At 42.9% G+C, this 22,044-nt stretch overlaps 1 protein-coding gene across 1 annotated transcript in view; it reads right to left on the reverse strand.

Moving 5' to 3' along the window:
- The window catches only part of LOC135524708 (glutamate receptor ionotropic, NMDA 2B-like), a 148,797-nt gene that overhangs the window by 73,280 nt on the left and 53,473 nt on the right, over positions 1 to 22,044 (reverse strand).

Here is a 22,044-nt window from a genome sequence, read left to right on the forward strand (position 1 = left end):
GTGTGTGTGTGTGTGTGTGTGTGTGTGTGTGTGTGTGTGTGTGTGTGTGTGTGTGTGTGTGTGTGTGTGTGTGTGTGTGTGTGTGTGTGTGTGTGTGTGTGTGTGTGTGTGTGTGTGTGTGTGTGTGAGTGATGTGTGTGTGAATCTGCTCATATGTACAGTGGGGTTTGAAATGATTGACACAAAGATAAGAAAATATTACTGTATAAAATAAATAATTCAAATACTGAGCTAAACTGTATGCTACACAAATGGAAAATTATATTATTTTATACTAATACAATTGCTCAGAGAAATAGATGCATTTTTTCTCTCAAAAAGGCAGGGGTCAATATTACTGACACCCCTGTTTTCAATACCTCACCTTACAAGGCTAATGGCACTAAGCCTTTTTCCAAAATGTTTAATGAGTTGAAGAACACATTGGGATGAATCTTAGACCATTCCTCTTCCAGGAAGACAATAACACCAAGCAAACATAAAAATTCACAAATAAAATGGTTAACTGGCCACACAATCAACTTTTTGCAATAGTTATGTCAGTTTCCAGACTTGAAACCAATTGAAAACATGTGGTTTGATTTGAGGAGGACAATCCCATAAAACGCAGGAAGGAAGGAAGGATATCAAGGATCTGGAAGGATTCTGTATGGATCCCTACCAATGTGTTCTCCAACTCATAAAACATTTTAGAAAAAGGCTCAGTTACATTATCCTCCCAAGGTGAGGTATTTGAAGGTATTGAAAACAGGGTTGTCAATCATTTGTAACCCTACTTTTTCGAGACAAAAAAATGATTACTTGTTGAACAAAATCTCTTTCACTGAGCAACTGTATAAGTATAAAATAATGCTGTTTTTTTAGCATACAATATAGCACAGTATTTTAATTATTCATTTTATATAGTCATTTTTTCTAATCTTAATCAAGGGTGTAACGTTGGTCCCCACCGTACGTATACACAGTGAGTGAGTGAGTGAGTGAGTGAGTGAGTGAGTGACACCGTTAGTTTGTGAATGAATATGTGTGACGTCCATACTATATCTGCATGTTCCCGTGTGCAAGCAAGCATGGCCTGCCTATGTGACAGCTCTGTGTGTGACTCTGTGTGTATGGGCGTGTCCATAGGTTGTTGCTCCATGTTACTCCTGCAGCAGGCTGTGCTGAACTCTCCCTGGCTCAGGTCTACTCGCTCCACTCCACATCAAAGCCCACTTCCCGCCCTGTTACATCTCCCACCTCCCCCACAGGGACAGATATGGCTTGATCCGTTACCTAGCTTCTGCTTTGATGAGGTAATCACATTCCATGTCAATGGGGGACGGAAGTGTGGAAGTAGAATAGGGGAGGTTGGGGGATTAATCCTGAAACGTTGACAGTCAGGAGACACTTCACTGTGTTAAAATAATATGCTTGTGCACAGTCGCATCACATGCGCACCCTTAAACTCTAACCTTTCTATTGAAATCCGTTCCATATGTTCTGAGGGTCATATACATTTCTAAGGTGAGTGTTTTTGTATGTATGCTGTTTGTCCCTTCCCATAACTTCCTGTCAATCAACCGCAAATCCACGGCAGCCATTGACTCCTCTTGATCCTCCACGTTTCTCAATCTATCCTGAGCCCTAATCTCTCCTCTTCACACCTTTACACACTTCTCTCTCTCTATTCTCTCTCTGTCCTACATTATTCATCACTGTGCGGATACAGATATAATTTAATTTGAAGACTTTTTTCTGCTCTTTTCCTCTATCATTCTATTCTCTCTTTTCATTCTCTTTCTCTCTATCTGTCTCGCTCCTGCAGGGCCAGCAGGGTCAAACTGTCTCGCTCCTGCAGGGCCAGCAGGGCCAAACTGTCTCGCTCCTGCAGGGTCAGCAGGGCCAACCTGTCTCGCTCCTGCAGGGCCAGCAGGGCCAAACTGTCTCGCTCCTGCAGGGCCAGCAGGGCCAAACTGTCTCGCTCCTGCAGGGCCAACAGGGCCAAACTGTCTCGCTCCTGATCAGCGACCAAGTTGCATGTCCTGTCCACTCACATCAGTGTTCACTAGCCCGACTAACTGTGATGTGATGCCCCACACTTGTATGGGCCCTGGTCATAAGTGGTGCACAAAATAGGATAGAGGGTGCCATTTTGGATGGAACCTATGAGTGATGTGAGAGATGCTCAACGGAAAAATGAATAAAAGAGAGCAGAGAAAGGGCATTTTTCTTCGAGATGGAAAAATACCTATTTTTGTAACTCTCTGAAGAGTATTGTTTGAATTTTGACATGCTTTTGTTGGCATTGTGCTATGTGAGTTTGATTGTTCAGCGCGAAATCACGCGAGTCAACACGTACATATTATGTGATGCAGTGGCACCACTTCTGCTGCTACACAGCTGCATGTTGCAGACATTAGCTAAAGGAGGCTAGTAAAGTACAGTAGCTTAAATGACTCACTATCATCATTATCCCGTTGGTCATAAAGATGACAGCAACCAGCCTCAGTAGATATACAACACTGTAACCTATTGCCTTTGTAACGTACAGTACTGGGATGAAGCATTATATGTGAGTAACCCGTCTTTAACATAGTGGCTCTAACACCTCAACCACACCTCACATCAACCACTCTGCAACACATGTATGAATATATGCAGAATCTTAGTATACAGAAAAGTGCTTCCATCGCTTCCTTCTTTTGCAAGATGTCCCTCGTTTCTATAAGATGCGCTGGGATGGGGAGCAGTGTTGAGGGCGGCTATTATTTAAACCTATTAAGACTCTGAAGTGTTGTGAGCTTGATTTATATCAGATCGTCACGGTGGCTTCGCCTGGCGTTGTCGGCGGAGCTAGCTGCTTCCTCTGCTGCGTCAATGTGTGCTGTATGTGTACTGTGGTGTGTGTGTGTGTGTGTGTGTGTGTGTGTGTGTGTGTGTGTGTGTGTGTGTGTGTGTGTGTGTGTGTGTGTGTGTGTGTGTGTGTGTGTGTGCGTGCGTGCGTGCGTGCGTGCGTGCGTGCGTGCGTGCGTGCGCGTGAACAGTCTAAAGCGGGTCTGAAAGGATTTGGCAACTCATCTCCATGTCATGCCAATGAAAGCCTGTCTCCAATTAGATTTGCAGGGAGAGAACGACATATCAGCCCTCCGCTTAACAAGCCCTGGTGGGAGAGGATTGAGAGAGAGAGAGAGAGAGAGAGAGAGAGAGAGAGAGAGAGAGAGAGAGAGAGAGAGAGAGAGAGAGAGAGAGAGAGAGAGAGAGAGAGAGAGAGAGAGAGAGAGAGAGAGAGAGAGAGAGAGAGAGAGAGAGAGAGAGAGGAGAGAGAGAGGGCGAGAGAGAGAGAGAGAGAGAGAGAGAGAGAGAGAGAGAGAGAGAGAGAGAGAGAGAGAGAGAGGAGAGAGAGAGGGAGAGAGAGAGAGAGAGAGAGAGAGAGAGAGAGAGAGAGAGAGAGAGAGAGAGAGGGAGAGAGAGAGGGAGAGAGAGAGGGCGAGAGAGAGAGAGAGAGAGAGAGAGAGAGAGAGAGAGAGAGAGAGAGAGAGAGAGGAGAGAGAGAGGGAGAGAGAGAGGGAGGGGGTTGGCAGTTGAGGCTGAGTGAGAGATAAAGAGGAGTCTCAATTGAGAATACAGGAAAAACCTAAGAACTCCCAGAGAGAGAGAGAAAGAGTAAGAACAAGAGAAAGATTCACAAACACACACATTCACACATTGAAGTAGCAGCTGCGTTATAGTAGACACATCCTTTCCTTCCTCTCCTTCAAACACTCCGTTTTTCCACTTCACTCCCCTCTTTCAATGCACCTTTAATCCTCTCACCCCTTCAAACTATCTCTATCTGTCTTTCCTCCATCTATCTATCTTCCCTCTGTCTTTCCTCTGTCTTTTCTCCATCTATCTATCTTCCCTCTGTCTTTCGTCTATCTTTTCTCCATCTATCTATCTTCCCTCTATCTTTCCTCTGTCTTTTCTCCATCTATCTATCTTCCCTCTGTCTTTTCTCCATCTATCTATCTTCCCTCTGTCTTTTCTCCATCTATCTATCTATCTATCTATCTATCTATCTATCTATCTATCTTCCCTCTATCTTTCCTCTATCTATCTATCTTCCCTCTGTCTTTCCTCCATCTATCTATCTTCCCTCTGTCTTTCCTCTGTCTTTCCTCCATCTATCTATCTTCCCTCTGTCTTTCCTCTGTCTTTTCTCTATCTTCCCTCTGTGTTTCCTCCATCTATCGAACTTCCCTCTGTCTTTTCTCTATCTATCTATCTTCCTTCTATCTTCCCTCTGTCTTTTCTCTATCTATCTGTCCTTCCATATGTTCTCCCCAGTACGTTCATCCTGCCCAGTACGTCTCGCTCTGTGGTTTAAGCTCACCATGCTTCAACATCATATTTCGTCGCTAATCAAATACACACAGAGTTAATTCATCAGACATTCCTTGTTTAATTAGGAATGACCCTATTTTGAAGTCTTTCCTGTTGCTTCGCTTTTTCTTATGCACTTCATTTGAAGAACCCACAGTGTCTTGATTGAATTACTCCACTATTTCTGGTCCAGGAAATGATTACACATTTGCTCTCGTCTCATTTGCTGGGCAGCCAATAGACTAAGAACATGTGCATTATATAAATGACGAGCTCTGGAAAATGGGGATGGTAATCATGGGAACTAGATATAGAGTGCGGTAGGACATCGCTACAATTTTGTGAGCAGCACAATATGAAATCAAAAAGGACCTCAGCATCTCAAATCTCTGGCTCCAATCTCCGATGTCATTAACAAACTAGCAAAAAGATTTTGCCCTTGTTGTGTGGCAATTAGCCACTCTCACAGTAAGAAGCTGTTAATGTTATGCGTAAATCACAAGCAAATCAATGTTTGACAAAAAGTGCAGGTTTTGTACTTTAGTCAACAAACTAGTACATCTGCCGGGTAGCAGTCTCACAGAAGCTGTTCTGTGGTTCGCTTCAATGAATCCCAAAGAAACCAAGTATGTACAGTAGTGTTTTGCGTATCTTACAGTCCATTAAAAAGGACATTATAGAGTTATTTTTCCAGCATAATGTCCATTTTAACAGACTGTAAAATACACTGTGACCTTTATTATCAGCATGCTGAGGCCCGTCCTCACCACAGCCAGCAGGCTCTACCTCTGACCTCTGTGTGGGGAATATCATGTTGGTCACGGCACCAAACCCCCATGGTCACAACCATCCTCCACACACACACAAACCATGGTCACAACCATGCACGCACGCACACAATCACACACACACACACAATCACACATGGAGGAGGTTAAACTCAGGTCATATAATATGACTGCTCATGCACTGGTTCTACAGCTTGGAAACATATTTACCTCTCTCTCTCTCTCTCTCTCTCTCTCTCACACACACACACATCCCTCATTCAGCACAGGCTTTGGTATTCCAAATAAATTCATCTTAAAAGACCCTCAGCAAAAGACACACACACACACACACACACACACACACACATACACACACGGAGGAGATTAAACTCAAGTCATACAATATGACTGCTCATGCACTGGTTCTACAGCTTGGAAACATATTTTTACCTCTCTCTCTATCTCTCTATATATATCTCTGTCCCTCTCTATCTCTCTCTCCTTCTCTCTCTCTCACACACACATCCCTCATTCAGGGGGATTTACCATGCACGCATACTATATGTGCATATAGTGCCGTACATATACAGTGGGGCAAAAAAGTATTTAGTCAGCCACCAATTGTGCAAGTTCTCCCACTTAAAAAGATGAGAGAGGCCTGTAATTTTCATCAACTATGACAGACAAAATGAGAAAAAATGAGAAAGAAAATCCAGAAAATCACACTGTAGGATTTTTAATGAATTTATTTGCAAACTATGGTGGAAAATAAGTATTTGGTCAATAACAAAAGTTAATCTCAATACTTTAAATAATAAGCACCCCACACAGCATCACACCTCCTCTTCCATGCTTCACGGTGGGAACCACACATGTGGAGATAATCCGTTCACCTACTCTGAGTCTCACAAAGACACAGCGGTTGGAACCACAAATCTAAAATTTGGACTCAACAGACCAAAGGGCACATTTCCACAGGTTTAATGTCCATTGCTCATATCTTTTGGCCCAAGCAAGTCTCTTCTTATTATTGGTGTCTTTTAGTAGTGGTTTCTTTGCAGCAATTTGACTATGAAGGCCTGATTCACGCAGTCTCCTCTGAACAGTTGATGTTGAGATGTGTCTGTTACTTGAAATCTGTGAAGCATTTATTTGGGCTGCAATTTCTGAGGCTGGTAACTCTAATGAACTTATCCTCTGCAGCAGAGGTAACTCTGGGTCTTCCTTTCCTGTGGTGGTCCTTATGAGAGCCAGTTTCATCATAGCGCTTGATGGTTTTTGCGACTGGACTTGAAGAAACATTCAACGTTTTTTACATTTTCCGTATTGACTGACCTTCATGTCTTAAAGTGATGATGGACTGTTGTTTCTCTTTGCTTATTTGAGCTGTTATTGCCATAATATGGACTTGGTCTTTAACCAAATAGGGCTATCTTCTGTATACCAGCCCTACCTTGTCTGTCACGACTTCTGCCCAAGTTGGCTCCCCTGCCTGTTCGGGCGGTACTCGGCGGTCGTCGTCACCGTCCTGCTAGCCGCTACCGATCCCTTTTTCGTTTGTCTGTTGGTTTTGTCTTATTAGTTTCACCTGTGTGTATTTTAGTTTAATTAGCGTCCTTATATATAGTAGGTTGTCCCGCCCTTGTTATGTGCGGGATTGTTTTTTGTTACTCTGTCGAATGGTGGTTTTCATATGTGTATTCTCCGGACTATTTGGTCCTGTGTTTGTGCTTGTCTATTGTATGCGCCCTGTATGTTGGCGTGACCGTTTTGTTTTGCCGGAGAATAAATGTACGATATACTGAACCCTGCTCTCTGCGCCTGATTCCACCCACTACTCCTAGTATCCCGTGACATTGTCACAACACAACTGATTGGCTCAAACGCATTAAGAAGGAAAGAAATTCCACAAATTGACTATTAACAAAGCACACGTGTTAATTGGAATGCATTCCTGGTGACTACTTTATGAAGCTGGTTGAGAGACTGCCAAGAGTGTGCAAAGCTGTCATCAAGGCAAAGGGTGGCTACTTATAGATAAAATATATTTTGAATTGTTTAACACTTTATTGGTTATTTTGGTTAACACTTATTTCATAGTGTTGATGTTTTCACTATTATTCTACAATGCAGAAAATAGTAAAAATAAAGAAAAACCCTTGAATTAGTAAGTGTGTCCAAACTTTTGTCTGGTACTATACATGTAGACCCCCCCACATACTCACACACACACACACACACACACACACACACACACACACACACACACACACACACACACACACACACACACACACACACACACACACACACACACACACACACACACACACACACACACACACACACACACACACACACACACACACACACAGCAGAGTCCCCTTACTTATGATAAGACACTAATAATATAGGTCCTATTTGACATAGCAGTGAATGACTCAGTGAATCAGCCCAGAAACATATGATTAAAAAAAGAGAATGACAGAAACTCATCAACTCATAGTTGATTTATCATCCTCTTCCCCAACATATTTTTTCCTCCCTCACCATCTTCTCTATTTCTGTTTCCCAACACCAGGTTCTGCGCTCAATAAACTGTTTAATAATGTGCTGAATATCTAATTAAAATAAATGACTATCACTTTGTGTTTCAAACTCTTCTGTATTATACGCACACATACACACTCCTGTGTGAGCGCACACGCACACACACAAGCGCTTTTTTCCAAACATCTGCAAAATTTGAAACCTTTTTCCTCCAGTCTCCACTAATGTTTCCCAAACTGCCACTCTGTGTACGGAGGGAGAAGATGGAGGAGGCCAATTGTCTCATTGGATCTGCTACTGTAACGTCTACAGCCCTGGCAGGACTCACATCACGTCAGCAAAGCCCATTACATCCTGAAATACACTGAAATGGATTGACGGCGAGGGACATAGGGATGACAGATTAAAGGACAAGACCAGGACAGAGAGGCTGGTGTTCGGGACAGGAAGGAAGGAAGGAAGGAAGGAAGGAAGGAAGGAAGGAAGGAAGGAAGGAAGGAAGGAAGGAAGGAAGGAAGGAAGGAAGGTGAGTCTGGTTGAGACAGCGAAGAAAAAAGCCCAAGACAATGAGGAAAGGAGGATGGAAGGATGGAGAAGGAGAACAAGACCTTTGCACTCTGCGGTTAATGAAAACCTCCCGTCACGAGGAGTTGATTAAGCTTGTTAACAGTGGTAGAGCATGCTGGGTAATTAATCACTGACACATGGATGCGCTGCATGCTGATTGGTCCATTCCACCCCAGCCAATAGAGAGGAGCCACTTAGACGTGACCCTGACTGAGCCCGAGATGGGTAACTAACTACCGTGTGCTATAGCTCTTTCTCAGTTCCTCTTTCCTTGATTCCTTGTGTCCTCTCACCTCGCCTCTTTCTTAAAACACATTGGAGGAGAAGGTCTTCATTTGAATGCTAAGCTAATGCAGTGTCACTATAGAAAGACTATACTGTAAATACACTGGCGTAATGAATAGAGTGACTGAGAAGAGAAAACAACAGTTTGTATAAAAGTATATCGTTGTATAAAAGCATATTGTGGTCCAGTGTGGCTCAGTTGGTAGAAAATGGAGCTTGCAACACCCTGGTTGTGGGTTTGATTCCCACGGGGGACCAGTAAGAAAAAAGTATGAAAATGTATGCACTGCACAATTCACTCTGGATAAGAGCATCTGCTAAATTACTAAAATGTAAATGTATCAATCGCGAAAAATGTGTCCCTGGAGAATGCAAGGAAATGGGAGTGCATAATGTAGGATTTACTCTAGCCTTGATTTCCCATCAAAGATCAACCTCTTGAGAAAATGGCCAGTGATTTTATGTGGGTGTTTCACTTCTGCCAAACACATGTGTATGTGTGTGTGTGCTCGCTCTCTCCCTCAGACACCCCTCCTTCTCCTCTTCTCTCTCTCTTCCCCTCTTCTCTCTAACAAGCACAGAGGGTTAGAGTGCAGAGTAGAGCCAAGCACAGAGTACAATGAGATACATGCGGTTCACAACCCTGTCAGTGCGTTTTTTGGCAAGTCTTGACTCCCATTTCCACTCCCTCTCCTCTCTCGCTCACTCCCTCTATTTGTCTCCTCGCAGCCTAACTCTGTCCGCCTCCACTTCATGCTGATTCCTCCCTTCATTCTGTTTTCCCTCACTAATATCTCTCTCTCTCTCTTTCTCTCTGTCCATTAATCAGCATACTCTATTTCATTCTCCAACTAACTCCTTCTGTCATCTACAGTATTTATTTAAAACACTGTCTCAATTCAATTTGAATTTCAATTTAAGGGGCTTTATTGGCATGGATAACATATGTTTACATTGCCAACGCAAGTGAAATAGATAATAAACAAAGTGAAATGAATAATAAAAGATTTACTGTAAACATTACACTTACAAAAGTTCAAAAGACATTTCAAATGTCATATTATGTGCAAATAGTTAAAGTACACAAGGGAAAATAAATATACATATAAATGTAGGTTGTATTTACAATGGTGTTTGTTCTTCAATGTTTGCCCTTTTCTTTTGGCAACAGGTCACAAATCTTGCTGCTGTGATGGCACACTGTGGTATTTCACCCAATAGATATGGGAGTTTATCAAAATTCGATTTGTTTTCAAATTCTTTGTGGGTCTGTGTAATCTGAGGGAAATATGTGTCTCTAATATGGTCATACATTTGGCAGGAGGTTAAGAAGTGCAGCTCAGTTTCCACCTCATTTTGTGGGCAGTGTGCACATAGCCTGTCTTCTCATGAGCGCCATGTCTGCCTTCAGCAAACTTTCTCAATAGCAAGGCTATGCTCAGTGGTCAGGTATTCTGCTGTTTAGGTCCAAATAGCATTCTAGTTTGATCTGTTTTTTGGTTAATTCTTTCCAATGTGTCAAGTAATTCTCTTTTTGTTTTCTCATGATTTGGTAGGGTCTAATTTTGTTGTTGTATTGCGGATCTGTGGGGTCTGTTTGTGTTTGTGAACAGAGCCACATGACCAGCTTGCTTAGGGGACTCTTCTCCAGGTTTATTTCTCTCTAGGTGATGGCTTTGTTATGGAAGGTTTGGGAATTGCTTCCTTTTAGGTGGTTGTAGAATTCAAGGTCCCTTTTCTGGATTTTTAGAATTAGTTGGTATCTGCTTAATTCTGCTCCGCATGCATTATTTGGTGATTTACGTTGTACACTGAGGATATTTTTGTAGAATTCTGCAGTATCAATTTGGTGTTTGTCCCAATTTGAGAACTCATTTTGAGAATTCAGACCTCCATAAACAACCATACATACAACCATAAAGAGCAATGGGTTCTATAACTGATTCAAGTATTTTTAGCCAGATCCTAATTGGTATGTCAAATTTTATGTTCCTTTTGATGGCATAGAAGGCCCTTCTTACCTTGTCTCTCAGATCGTTCACAGCTTTGTGGAAGTCACCTGTGGCGCTGATGTTTAGACCGAGGTATGTATCGTTCTTTTGTGTGCTCTACGGCAACGGTGTCTAGATAGAATTTGTATTTGTGGTCCTGGAAACTGGATCTTTTTTAGGAACACCATTATTTTTGTCTTACTGAGATTTACTGTCAGGGCTCAAGTATGACAGAATCTGTGCAGAAGATCTAGGTGCTGCTGTAGGCCCTCCTTGGTTTGTGACAGAAGCACCAGATCATTAGCAAACAGTAGACATTTGACTTCAGGTTGTAGTAGGGTGAGGCCAGGTCCTGCAGACTGTTCGAGTGCCCTCACCAATTCGTTGATATATATGTAAAAGAGGGTGGGGATTAAGCTGCTTCCCTGTCTCACCTCCTGGCCCTGTGGAAAGAAACGTGTTTTTTGCCCATTTTAACCGCACACTTGTTGTTTGTGTACATTGATTTTATAATATCATATGTTTTCCCCCAACCCCATTTTCCATCAATTTGTATAGCAGGCCCTCGTACCAAATTGAGTCAAAAGCTTTTTTGAAAACAAAAGCATGAGAAGACTTTGCGTTTGTTTTGTTTGTTTGTCAAGGGTGAATATGTTGTCTGTCGTACAGTAATTTGGTAAAAAGCCAATTTGACATTTGCTCAGTACATTGTTAACGCTGAGGAAATGTGCGAGTCTGCTGTTAATGAAAATGCTGAGGATTTTTCCAAGGTTGCTGTTGACGCATATCCCACGGTAGTTATTGGGGTCACATTTGTCTCCACTTTTGGGATACCATCAACCCCACAGGCCTTTTTTGGGTTGGAGGGTTTGTATTTTGTCCTGTAGTTCATTCAATGTAATTGGAGAATCCAATCCAGTTCTGGCAGGCTTTAATAGTTGATTCTATGATTTGTATTTGATCATGTATATGTTTTTGCTGTGTGTTCTTTGTTATAGAGCCAAATATAACAAAGAAGTGGTTTCTACATACATCTCCGTTTTGGATACATAATTCTGTTGTTGTTTGTTTAGTGTTTTCCAATGTTCCCAGAAGGGGTTAGAGTCTGTGGACTCTTCAATTACATTGAGCTGATTTCTGACATGCTGTTCCTTCTTTTTTTGTAGTGTATTTCTGTATTGTTTTAGTGATTCACCATGGTGAACGGCGTAGGCTCAGGTTTTCTGGGTCTCTATGTTTTTGGTTAGACAGGTTTCTCAATTTCTTTCTTATGTTTTTGCATTCTTCATCACAGAATTTGTCATTGTTGTTCATTTTCTTAGGTTGTCTGTTTGAAACTTTTAGATTTGATAGGGAAGCTGAGAGGTCAAATATACTGTTTAGGTTTTCTACTGCCAAGTTTCCACCTTCACTATTACAATAAAACATTTTGTCCGGGAAATCGTCGAGAAGGGATTGAATTTGTTGTTGCCCAATATTTTTGGGGTAGATTTCCACACTGCTTTCCTGCCATCTATAGCATTTCTTAATACTATTCAGTTCCTGTGGCTTTGATGCCTCATGATTGAGTATTGCTCTGTTCAAGTAGACTGTGATTTTGCTGTGATCTGATAGTGGTGTCAGTGGGCTGACTGTGAACGCTCTAAGAGACTCTGGGTTGAGGTCAGTGATAAAGTAGTCACAGTACTACTGCCAATAGATGAGCTATATGTGTACCTACCATAGGAGTACCCTCGAAGCCTATCATTGACTATGTACATACCCAGCGTCCGACAGAGCTGCAGGAGTTGTGACCCGATTTTATTGGTTATGTTGTCGTAGTTGTGTCTTGGGGGGCAGATGGGGGAGGGCATGCTGTCTCTCTCTCTCTCTCTCTCTCTCTCTCTCTGAATTCAAATGTGATAGATTGGCACCTCCTTTCATCTGCAATATCTCTCTTTATAGTCCTCCAATTTTACACTTCTCTTTTTATATTTTTTTCCTCCTGTCATTTTAGTTTTCAACTGTATCTTTTTCCCATAATGTAACATTTGATTCTAAAACAATTTGCCAAACATTTTCCACTTCCTCCCACTTCTCTGAGAGAAGAAATGCAACCAACCAACTCTCCATTTCTGGGTCAATGTCTCATTTAACTGAAGCCACTGTTTGACTGGCATCAGCTGTACTGTCAGATTCATAGAAAGAGAAAGAGAGGTCTGGAGAAAGAGAGAGATGGAGAGAGAGGGGTGATGAGAGAGAGAGAGACAGAGAGAGAAAGAGAGAGAGAGAGAGAGAGAGAGAGAGAGAGACGGAGAGGGAGAGAGAGAGAGAGAGAGAGAGAGTGAGAAAGAGAGAGGGAGAGAGAGAGGGGTGATGAGAGAGAGAGGGGGAGAGAGAGGGGGAGAGAGAGAGAGGTGATGAGAGAGAGGGGTGATGAGAGAGAGAGGGGTGTGATGAGAGAGTGGTCAAGGGAGATAGGAAGTTTGGGAAGAGTGAGAGAGGCAGAGAGAGCGAGGGAGAAAGAGATAGGGAGAGGGAGTGAAGGAAAGAGAGAGGGGGTGAGGGATAGAGAGACATTTCAAATTCTAAGAGACACTCAGTGTTTCCGTGGCAACGCGGTTTCCATCGAAACGATCTTGCTAAAGACGCCATTAGTGTGAAGAAATATCCACTTACACTCTGTTGCACTGTATGCACACAAACATAGAAACATACAGCATATTTTACATGCACACACACTAACAGACACACACGCTCGCACACACGCTCTGTGAATTCACACACAGTCGAGCGATGACTAAAAAACACGAGGTCATTAACAGTAGCAACAATTACAGAGCAATTATGTCTATTCTACATGACCTAATTATAGGAATGTTTTATGTGCCATGGGGTGTGACCGTGTGATGTAAGGCAGAGTGTGGTAATATTCTTGGTACTGCTACTGTCTCTTTAATGTGTGTGTGTGTGTGTGTGTGTGTGTGTGTGTGTGTGTGTGTGCGTGCGTGCGTGCGTGCGTGCGTGCGTGTGTGTGTGCTTTTTTGTTTAACTATCCTTGTGGGTACCAGAAGTCCTCACAAGGATAGTGAAACAAGGAAAATTGATTTACAAGTGGGATCATTTTGCCAATCCCCACAAGGAAAAATAATATTTCAGTCTTAGGGCTTAGGTTAGGGCTGGGGTTAGAATTAAGGTTAGGGTTAGTGTTAGGAGTTAGGGTTATGCATAGTTTTAGGGTTTTGCGGTTAAGGTTAGGGTTAGGGGTTATGGTTAGGTTTAGGAGTTAGGGTTATCAAATCAAATCAAAATCAAATCAAATTTATTTGTCACATACACATGGTTAGCAGATGTTAATGCGAGTGTAGCGAAATGCTTGTGCTTCTAGTTCCGACAATGCAGTAATAACCAACAAGTAATCTAACTAACAATTCCTAAACTACTGTCTTATACACAGTGTAAGGGGATAAAGAATATGTACATAAGGATATATGAATGAGTGATGGTACAGAGCAGCATAGGCAAGATACAGTAGATGGTATCGAGTACAGTATATACATATGAGATGAGTATGTAAACAAAGTGGCATAGTTAAAGTGGCTAGTGATACATGTATTACATAAGGATGCAGTCGATGATATAGAGTACAGTATATACGTATGCATATAAGATGAATAATGTAGGGTAAGTAACATTATATAAGGTAGCATTGTTTAAAGTGGCTAGTGATATATTTACATCATTTCCCATCAATTCCCATTATTAAAGTGGCTGGAGTTGAGTCAGTGTCAGTGTGTTGGCAGCAGCCACTCAATGTTAGTGGTGGCTGTTTAACAGTCTGATGGCCTTGAGATAGAAGCTGTTTTTTAGTCTCTCGGTCCCAGCTTTGATGCACCTGTACTGACCTCGCCTTCTGGATGATAGCGGGGTGAACAGGCAGTGGCTCGGGTGGTTGATGTCCTTGATGATCTTTATGGCCTTCCTGTAACATCGGGTGGTGTAGGTGTCCTGGAGGGCAGGTAGTTTGCCCCCGGTGATGCGTTATGCAGACCTCACTACCCTCTGGAGAGCCTTACGGTTGAAAGCGGAGCAGTTGCCGTACCAGGCGGTGATACAGCCCGCCAGGATGCTCTCGATTGTGCATCTGTAGAAGTTTGTGAGTGCTTTTGGTGACAAGCCGAATTTCTTCAGCCTCCTGAGGTTGAAGAGGCGCTGCTGCGCCTTCTTCACGATGCTGTCTGTGTGAGTGGACCAATTCAGCTTGTCTGTGATATGTATGCCGAGGAACTTAAAACTTGCTACTCTCTCCACTACTGTTCCATCGATGTGGATAGGGGGGTGTTCCCTCTGCTGTTTCCTGAAGTCCACAATCATCTCCTTAGTTTTGTTGACGTTGAGTGTGAGGTTATTTTCCTGACACCACACTCCGAGGGCCCTCACCTCCTCCCTGTAGGCCGTCTCGTCGTTGTTGGTAATCAAGCCTACCACTGTTGTGTCGTCCGCAAACTTGATGATTGAGTTGGAGGCGTGCGTGGCCAAGCAGTCGTTGGCGAACAGGGAGTACAGGAGAGGGCTCAGAACGCACCCTTTTGGGGCCCCAGTGTTGTGGATCAGCGGGGAGGAGATGTTGTTACCTACCCTCACCACCTGGGGGCGGCCCGTCAGGAAGTCCAGTACCCAGTTGCACAGGGCGGGGTCGAGACCCAGTGTCTCGAGCTTGATGACGAGCTTGGAGGGTACTATGGTGTTGAATGCCGAGCTGTAGTCGATGAACAGCATTCTCACATAGGTATTCCTCTTGTCCAGATGGGTTAGGGCAGTGTGCAGTGTGGTTGAGATTGCATCGTCTGTGGACCTATTTGAGCGGTAAGCAAATTGGAGTGGGTCTAGGGTGTCAGGTAGGGTGGAGGTGATATGGTCCTTGACTAGTCTCTCAAAGCACTTCATGATGACGGAAGTGAGTGCTACGGGGCGGTAGTCGTTTAGCTCAGTTACCTTAGCTTTCTTGGGAACAGGAACAATGGTGGTTTTAGGGTTTTGGGGTTAAAGTTGGGGTTAGGGTTAGAAGTTAGGTATAGTTTTATGGTTTGTGTTTTGGGGTTAAGTTTAGGATTAAGATTAAGGTTATGATTAAATTAAGAGTTAGGATTAAGGTTAGGGTTTGGGTTAGAAGTTAGGGTTAGGTAAAGTTTTAGGGTTAGTGTTTTGGGATTAAGTTTAAATTTAGGATTAAAGTTAGGATTATGGTTAGGTTAAGGGTTAGGGTTAGGAATAGTCTTATAATTGGTGTTTTGGGGTTAAGTTTAAGTTTAGGGTTAAAGTTAGGGTTATGTTTAGGTTAAGGGTTAAGTTAGGAAGTCTACCAAAAATTCTGAAATTTTAATTCCAAACTACAACATTTTCAGACAAGATAGAACTGCCAAAGGGGGCGGTGTTGCAATCTACTGCAAAGATAGCCTGCAGAGTTCTGTCCTACTATCCAGGTCTGTACCCAAACAATTTGAACTTCTACTTTTAAAAATCCACCTCTCTAAAAACAAGTCTCTCTGGACTGCTCTTGACTTAGAATACGTGGACAACTACGAATACTTAGGTGTCTGGTTAGACTGTAAACTCTCCTTCCAGACCCATATCAAATATCTCCAATCCAAAGTTAAATCTAGAATTGGCTTCCTATTTCGCAACAAACCATCCTTCACTCATGATGCCAAACATACCCTTGTAAAACTGACCATACTACCAATCCTCGACTTTGGCGATGTCATTTACAAAATAGCCTCCAATACCCTACTCAACAAATTGGATGCAGTCTATCACAGTGCAATCCGTTTTGTCACCAAAGCCCCATATACTACCCACCATTGCGACCTGTACGCTCTCGTTGGCTGGCCCTCGCTTCATAATCGTCGCCAAACCCACTGGCTCCATGTCATCTACAAGACCCTGCTAGGTAAAGTCCCTCCTTATCTCAGCTCGCTGGTCACCATAGCATCTCCCACCAGTAGCACACGCTCCAGCAGGTATATCTCTCTAGTCACCCCCAAAACCAATTCTTTCTTTGGCCGCCTCTCCTTCCAGTTCTCAGCTGCCAATGACTGGAATGAACTACAAAAATCTCTGAAACTGGAAACACTTATCTCCCTCACTAGCTTTAAGCACCAACTGTCAGAGCAGCTCACAGATTACTGCACCTGTACATAGCCCACCTATAATTTAGCCCAAACAACTACCTCTTTCCCTATGGTATTTAATTAATTTATTTATTTTGCTCCTTTGCACCCCATTATTTTTATTTCTACTTTGCACATTCTTCCATTGCAAATCTACCATTCCAGTGTTTTGCTTGCTATATTGTATTTACTTTGCCACCATGGCCTTTTTTGCCTTTACCTCCCTTATCTCACCTCATTTGCTCACATCGTATATAGACTTGTTTATACTGTATTATTGACTGTATGTTTGTTTTGCTCCATGTGTAACTCTGTGTCGTTGTATGTGTCGAACTGCTTTGCTTTATCCTGGCCAGGTCGCAATTGTAAATGAGAACTTGTTCTCAACTTGCCTACCTGGTTAAATAAAGGTGAAATAAATAAATAAATAAAATAGGAGTTAGGGTTATGTATAGTTTTAGGGTTAGGTTTAGGGTTTGGGTTAGGAGTTAGGGTTAGGTATAGTTTTAGGATTAGTGTTTTGGGGTTAAGGTTAGGTTTAGGATCAAGTTTAGGGTTATGGTTAGGTTAAGGGTTAAGGTTAGGGCTAGGGTTTAGGGAAAATAGGATTTTAGATGGAAATCAATTATTTGGTCCCCAGAAGGATAGCAATACAAAACTGTGCGTGTGTGTGTGTTATACTGCAGTTAATTCCTCTCTTAGTAATTAGGCTGGAGGGGCCAAATGCTCTTGTTTGTGCCAGCCCGGAGCCCTGTTTTGTGATGACACGGTATGGTTGATGATTCAATGGGTAGCATCTTTTACAGAGTGGCTTGTCACAACAACAGCTGAGATATACTTATGTCAGTGCGTCATCCCCTCACTCTGTCAGAACACAGTCCCAGGTCCCTTGTCACATTTACATACTAGCCAACGCCACTAAGGGCCCGCAGCTGTCTGTCTGATGCTGGAGGGGGGCTCTGGTGTGGCTCTAGAAAACTGTGTGTAATAATTGTTCATAATATTTCAAAACAATGGATCAATTGCAACAACTGATGGCTACTATATTATCTCTAGCTGATATCTGATTTAACCACCAATACTAGCTAAAATCTCCATCATAGCTGATATCTGATTTAACCATCAATACTAGCTAAAATCTCCATCCTAGCTGATCTCTGATTTAACCATCAATACTAGCTAAAATCTCCATCATAGCTGATCTCTGATTTAACCATCAATACTAGCTAAAATCTCCATCATAGCTGATCTCAATTGCAACCATCGCCCAGCACCGATTCATTGCTCCATAATGCGGATGTTGGAGTTATCTTTAAGTCCGGATCCCAACCAACAGTTTTCAAGACGATTTCACCCTCTGGTGAGTATAATTATCAGAACATTTTCATCTTGTTATTTGAGCAGACTTATAGGGTGATTTATCTATTTGACAATCATTCCATACAACTGAAATAAAGTATTTCATTACAATTGATATAATCCCTGAATGACCTGACTTTTCTTATTAAAACATGGCCATTTTTCATCAAGAGGGTAAAGGGAAGTATTCCTGAACGAGCGACACATTTGACAGTTGAAACTAAATTGTGGTTGTGTTGCGTTTTGAATCAAATGATATTGTATTGTAATAAAGTTACACAAATAATTTCATAATGGTGTATTTCTTTCTAGTCGTGTTCGTGGTTTGGCTGGTAGAGAAGAGTAACATTTCCTATGTTGTGTGGATAGTGGAGATGACTTCTTTACTTGCAGAAACACCGATTGAACCTTAATCTGTTCTTACAAGACAACAAGGCCAATGGCCTACTGTGGCATATTTGACTTTAATGAAGAAACAATGTCTGAATTGGAACGAAATGTGGCAGGGAGAGTCGTTCCTTATTATCTGGAAGTTGTTATCCTAACCAGAAAAAGCAGACAATGACTATTTTCCAAGCCATTTCCGCTGTCTTGCATCAAGCCGTCTTGACTGAAACGTTGATTAATGTGCACTGTCCCTGTAAAAAAATACTCAACCCAAACACCATAACAGCTTCAGAACAGCTGGACTGCTCGTTTCATTCCGCAATCAGGTTGATTTTAGCTCGGAGCTCCACGGAACCTCCCGTAGGTAGAGTGTTAAGAAACTCATCGGTAACCTGCAGGTAACCTCTCAGTCGAATAGTCTTCCAATCTACAGTAACATCCTATAGTAAAGGAAAGAGGCTACAGTATTTAGTGGACAGCGCTATACGCTAGACAACTGAAGGAAGTTGCATTCATTACCACCCGGTTCATTATATTTACAACAGCATCCTCCCGATATGGAAGGGGGAGGATGCTTGCGTGCGTGTGTGTGTGTGTGTGTACATGGATTTGTGTCTCTGTGCATCTGTGTCGAGTGTGTGTGTATGTCTAGAATGCTACGCTTCAGCTTTGATGCAAAACAGAGGATACAATGGAGAGACCCCTTCAGTCAAAGCGCAGACAGACAGGCAGACAGGCAGACAGAGAGTCTGGCGCTCCCCTCTGAGTGTCTATTGAATAAACACGCTGTCTGTGACAACACACTACAGGGGCTAACAGCTGCACAGCCACCTCTCTCAGCCCACACTGATCCGCGCTAATGTACAGTCATCTACCCATGCTGGTGTGTGTGTGTGTGTGTGTGTGTGTGTGTGTGTGTGTGTGTGTGTGTGTGTGTGTGTGTGTGTGTGTGTGTGTGTGTGTGTGTGTGTGTGTGTGTGTGTGTGTGTGTGTGTGTGTGCGTGCGTGCGTGCGTGCGTGCGTGCGTGCGTGCGTGCGTGCGTGCGTGTGTGTGTGTGCGTGCGTGTGTCTTTTGCTGAGGATCTTTTAAGATGAATTTATTTGGAATACCAAAGCATGTGCTGAATGAGGGATGTGTATGTGTGTATGTGTGTGTGTGAGAGAGAGAGAGAGAGAGAGGGGGGAGGGGGGAGAGAGAGAAAAACAGAGAGAGAGGGAGAGAGAGAGAGACATTGATATATATATATATATATATATATATATAGAGAGAGAGAGAGAGAGAGAGAGAGAGAGAGAGAGGGAGAGAGAGAAAGAGAGAAAGAGAGAGAGATATATAGAGAGAGACATTGAGTAGAGGCGGTGTTTGAGGCAGTCTGAAGAAATAGTATTAAATACAGGGAGAAAAGAGAGAGGAGGCGAGTTCTGGGTATTTACTCAGGGAGAGAGAGGAAAGGTTGAGTTTGCTCTAATTGACTAGCGCAGGGGAGGGCAATCATTTACATTCATCACAGAGGCTCACTTTGTTTAGAGTGAGGTGAGGGAGGGAGGGAGGGAGGGAGGGAGGGAGGGAGGGAGGGAGGGAGGGAGGGAGGGAGGGAGGGGGAGGGAGGGAGGGAGGGAGGGAGGGAGGGAGGGAGGGAGGGATGGGAGAGATGGGAGAGATGGCAGCGATGAGAAAATCATATTCCTGTCTGATCAAGTTTCTCTCCTTCATCAACACCCCTCTGACGGGCAGGATTTGTGTGTGCGTGAGAGAGTGTCTGTTCGAGAGAGTGTCTGTCTGTGACAGTTGGTGTCTTCAGAAGCAGCAGAGCCTGTCATCTCCAGCTCAGTGATCTTTGTCTACAGTATGTGAAGAGCAGTGACACCCTGATGAGTGGCACTTTCATTGAGACACACACCGTTGCTGCTGCTTATAATTCAGGCCCCGTCCAATAGTAATAATCATCCTAACCTTCACTCACACACTACCCAGCAGTAAGGACTTGCACCTCCCTCTGTGAGCTCACACCCTATTCAGCTACTGGAAGTGTCTAATACACTGACTAACCTCCATTTATCTACACTACATGGAATCCAATGATACTATATGCTGCACACTAACACTACAACATAGACAATTATGGACACAACAAGTCATCAAGTGTACACTAACAACCCCATTTATCTGCATTACATAGAACTAGGGGCTGGGAATTGCCGGGCACCTCACGATACGCTATTATCACGATATGTATTGTGATTCAAAACTGCGATTTCATTGCGATTTGATGTTACAAACACATTGCTCCTTGCGGCAGAGAGAGAAGAGAGAGGCATGAAAACATTTGTTTTGATCAGTCAGGGAAATAAATGTGCTGAAAACATTTCGGCTCACTATTTCAAAAAGAAGATGGAGAACAAGCTATAAGATGAGAAATAGTGTTGTTTTGTCGCAGGTACAGCCAACGAGCACTAGCCGATGCTGGTCTTGTACACTGTGGACTAACACTATGGGGTGTATACTCATTAACACTGTATTGAACACTGTATTAAGGGGTTTAATCGGCAGCTATGATGAACAAATCGCACATTCAAATGAGATGAATAACAGCTGTGACAAAACGAATACAGGCGAACCTTTAATGGGATCATTTGCTGTTTCGGGAAGAGAATATGACAAAAGTTCTCACTTGACATGCAAATGTATCAAAGGCAACATAGCTGATTTGCATTTAATGCCAAACGCTATATGCTTTGAATTAAGTTGTGAATCAAAACAGCTGGCTGTTGTCAGAGAAAAACGGTCTGCTGTCACGAGAAGCAGACAGAGAATGTCGTTAGATTTGAATTATCTGTCATCGTTTCTCATTTAATTGCGTCACATGGTAATTATCACGCCTGGCATTCACTAACAGAGAAAGGCCAGATAGGCATCATTACATTGAGGGAATGTATCAGAATGGCCCATGCCAGGCAGGCACACTAAAACCTTTAGTCAACTGTTGAAAGTCCACACACAATATCACTGACCCCATCAAGGACATGATTAGACATCTGAAAGAAAAAGGAAAGGTGCCAGAGAGAAGGCAGGGGAATGTGAATGGGGTTTAACAGGAAAAGAACAGAGGCGAAAGCGTAAGGAAATAGGGGAATATGAATGGGGTTTAACAGGAAAAGAACAGTGGCGAAAGCGTAAGGAAATAGGGGAATATGAATGGGGTTTAACAGGAAAAGAACAGAGGCGAAAGCGTAAGGAAATAGGGGAATATGAATGGGGTTTAACAGGAAAAGAACAGAGGTGAAAGCGTAAGGAAATAGGGGAATGTGAATGGGGTTTACCAGGAAAAGAACAGTGGCGAAAGCGTAAGGAAATAGGGGAATATGAATGGGGTTTAACAGGAAAAGAACAGTGGCGAAAGCATAAGGAAATAGGGGAATATGAATGGGGTTTAACAGGAAAATAACAGTGGCGAAAGCGCAAGGAAATAGGGGAATGTGAATGGGGTTTAACAGGAAAAGAACAGAGGCGAAAGCGTAAGGAAATAGGGGAATGTGAATGGGGTTTAACAGGAAAATAACAGTGGCGAAAGCGCAAGGAAATAGGGGAATGTGAATGGGGTTTAACAGGAAAAGAACAGAGGCGAAAGCGCAAGGAAATAG

This window comes from Oncorhynchus masou, chromosome 4 (genome assembly GCF_036934945.1).
Source record: "Oncorhynchus masou masou isolate Uvic2021 chromosome 4, UVic_Omas_1.1, whole genome shotgun sequence".
In the NCBI taxonomy this organism is placed as follows: Eukaryota; Metazoa; Chordata; class Actinopteri; order Salmoniformes; family Salmonidae; genus Oncorhynchus; species Oncorhynchus masou.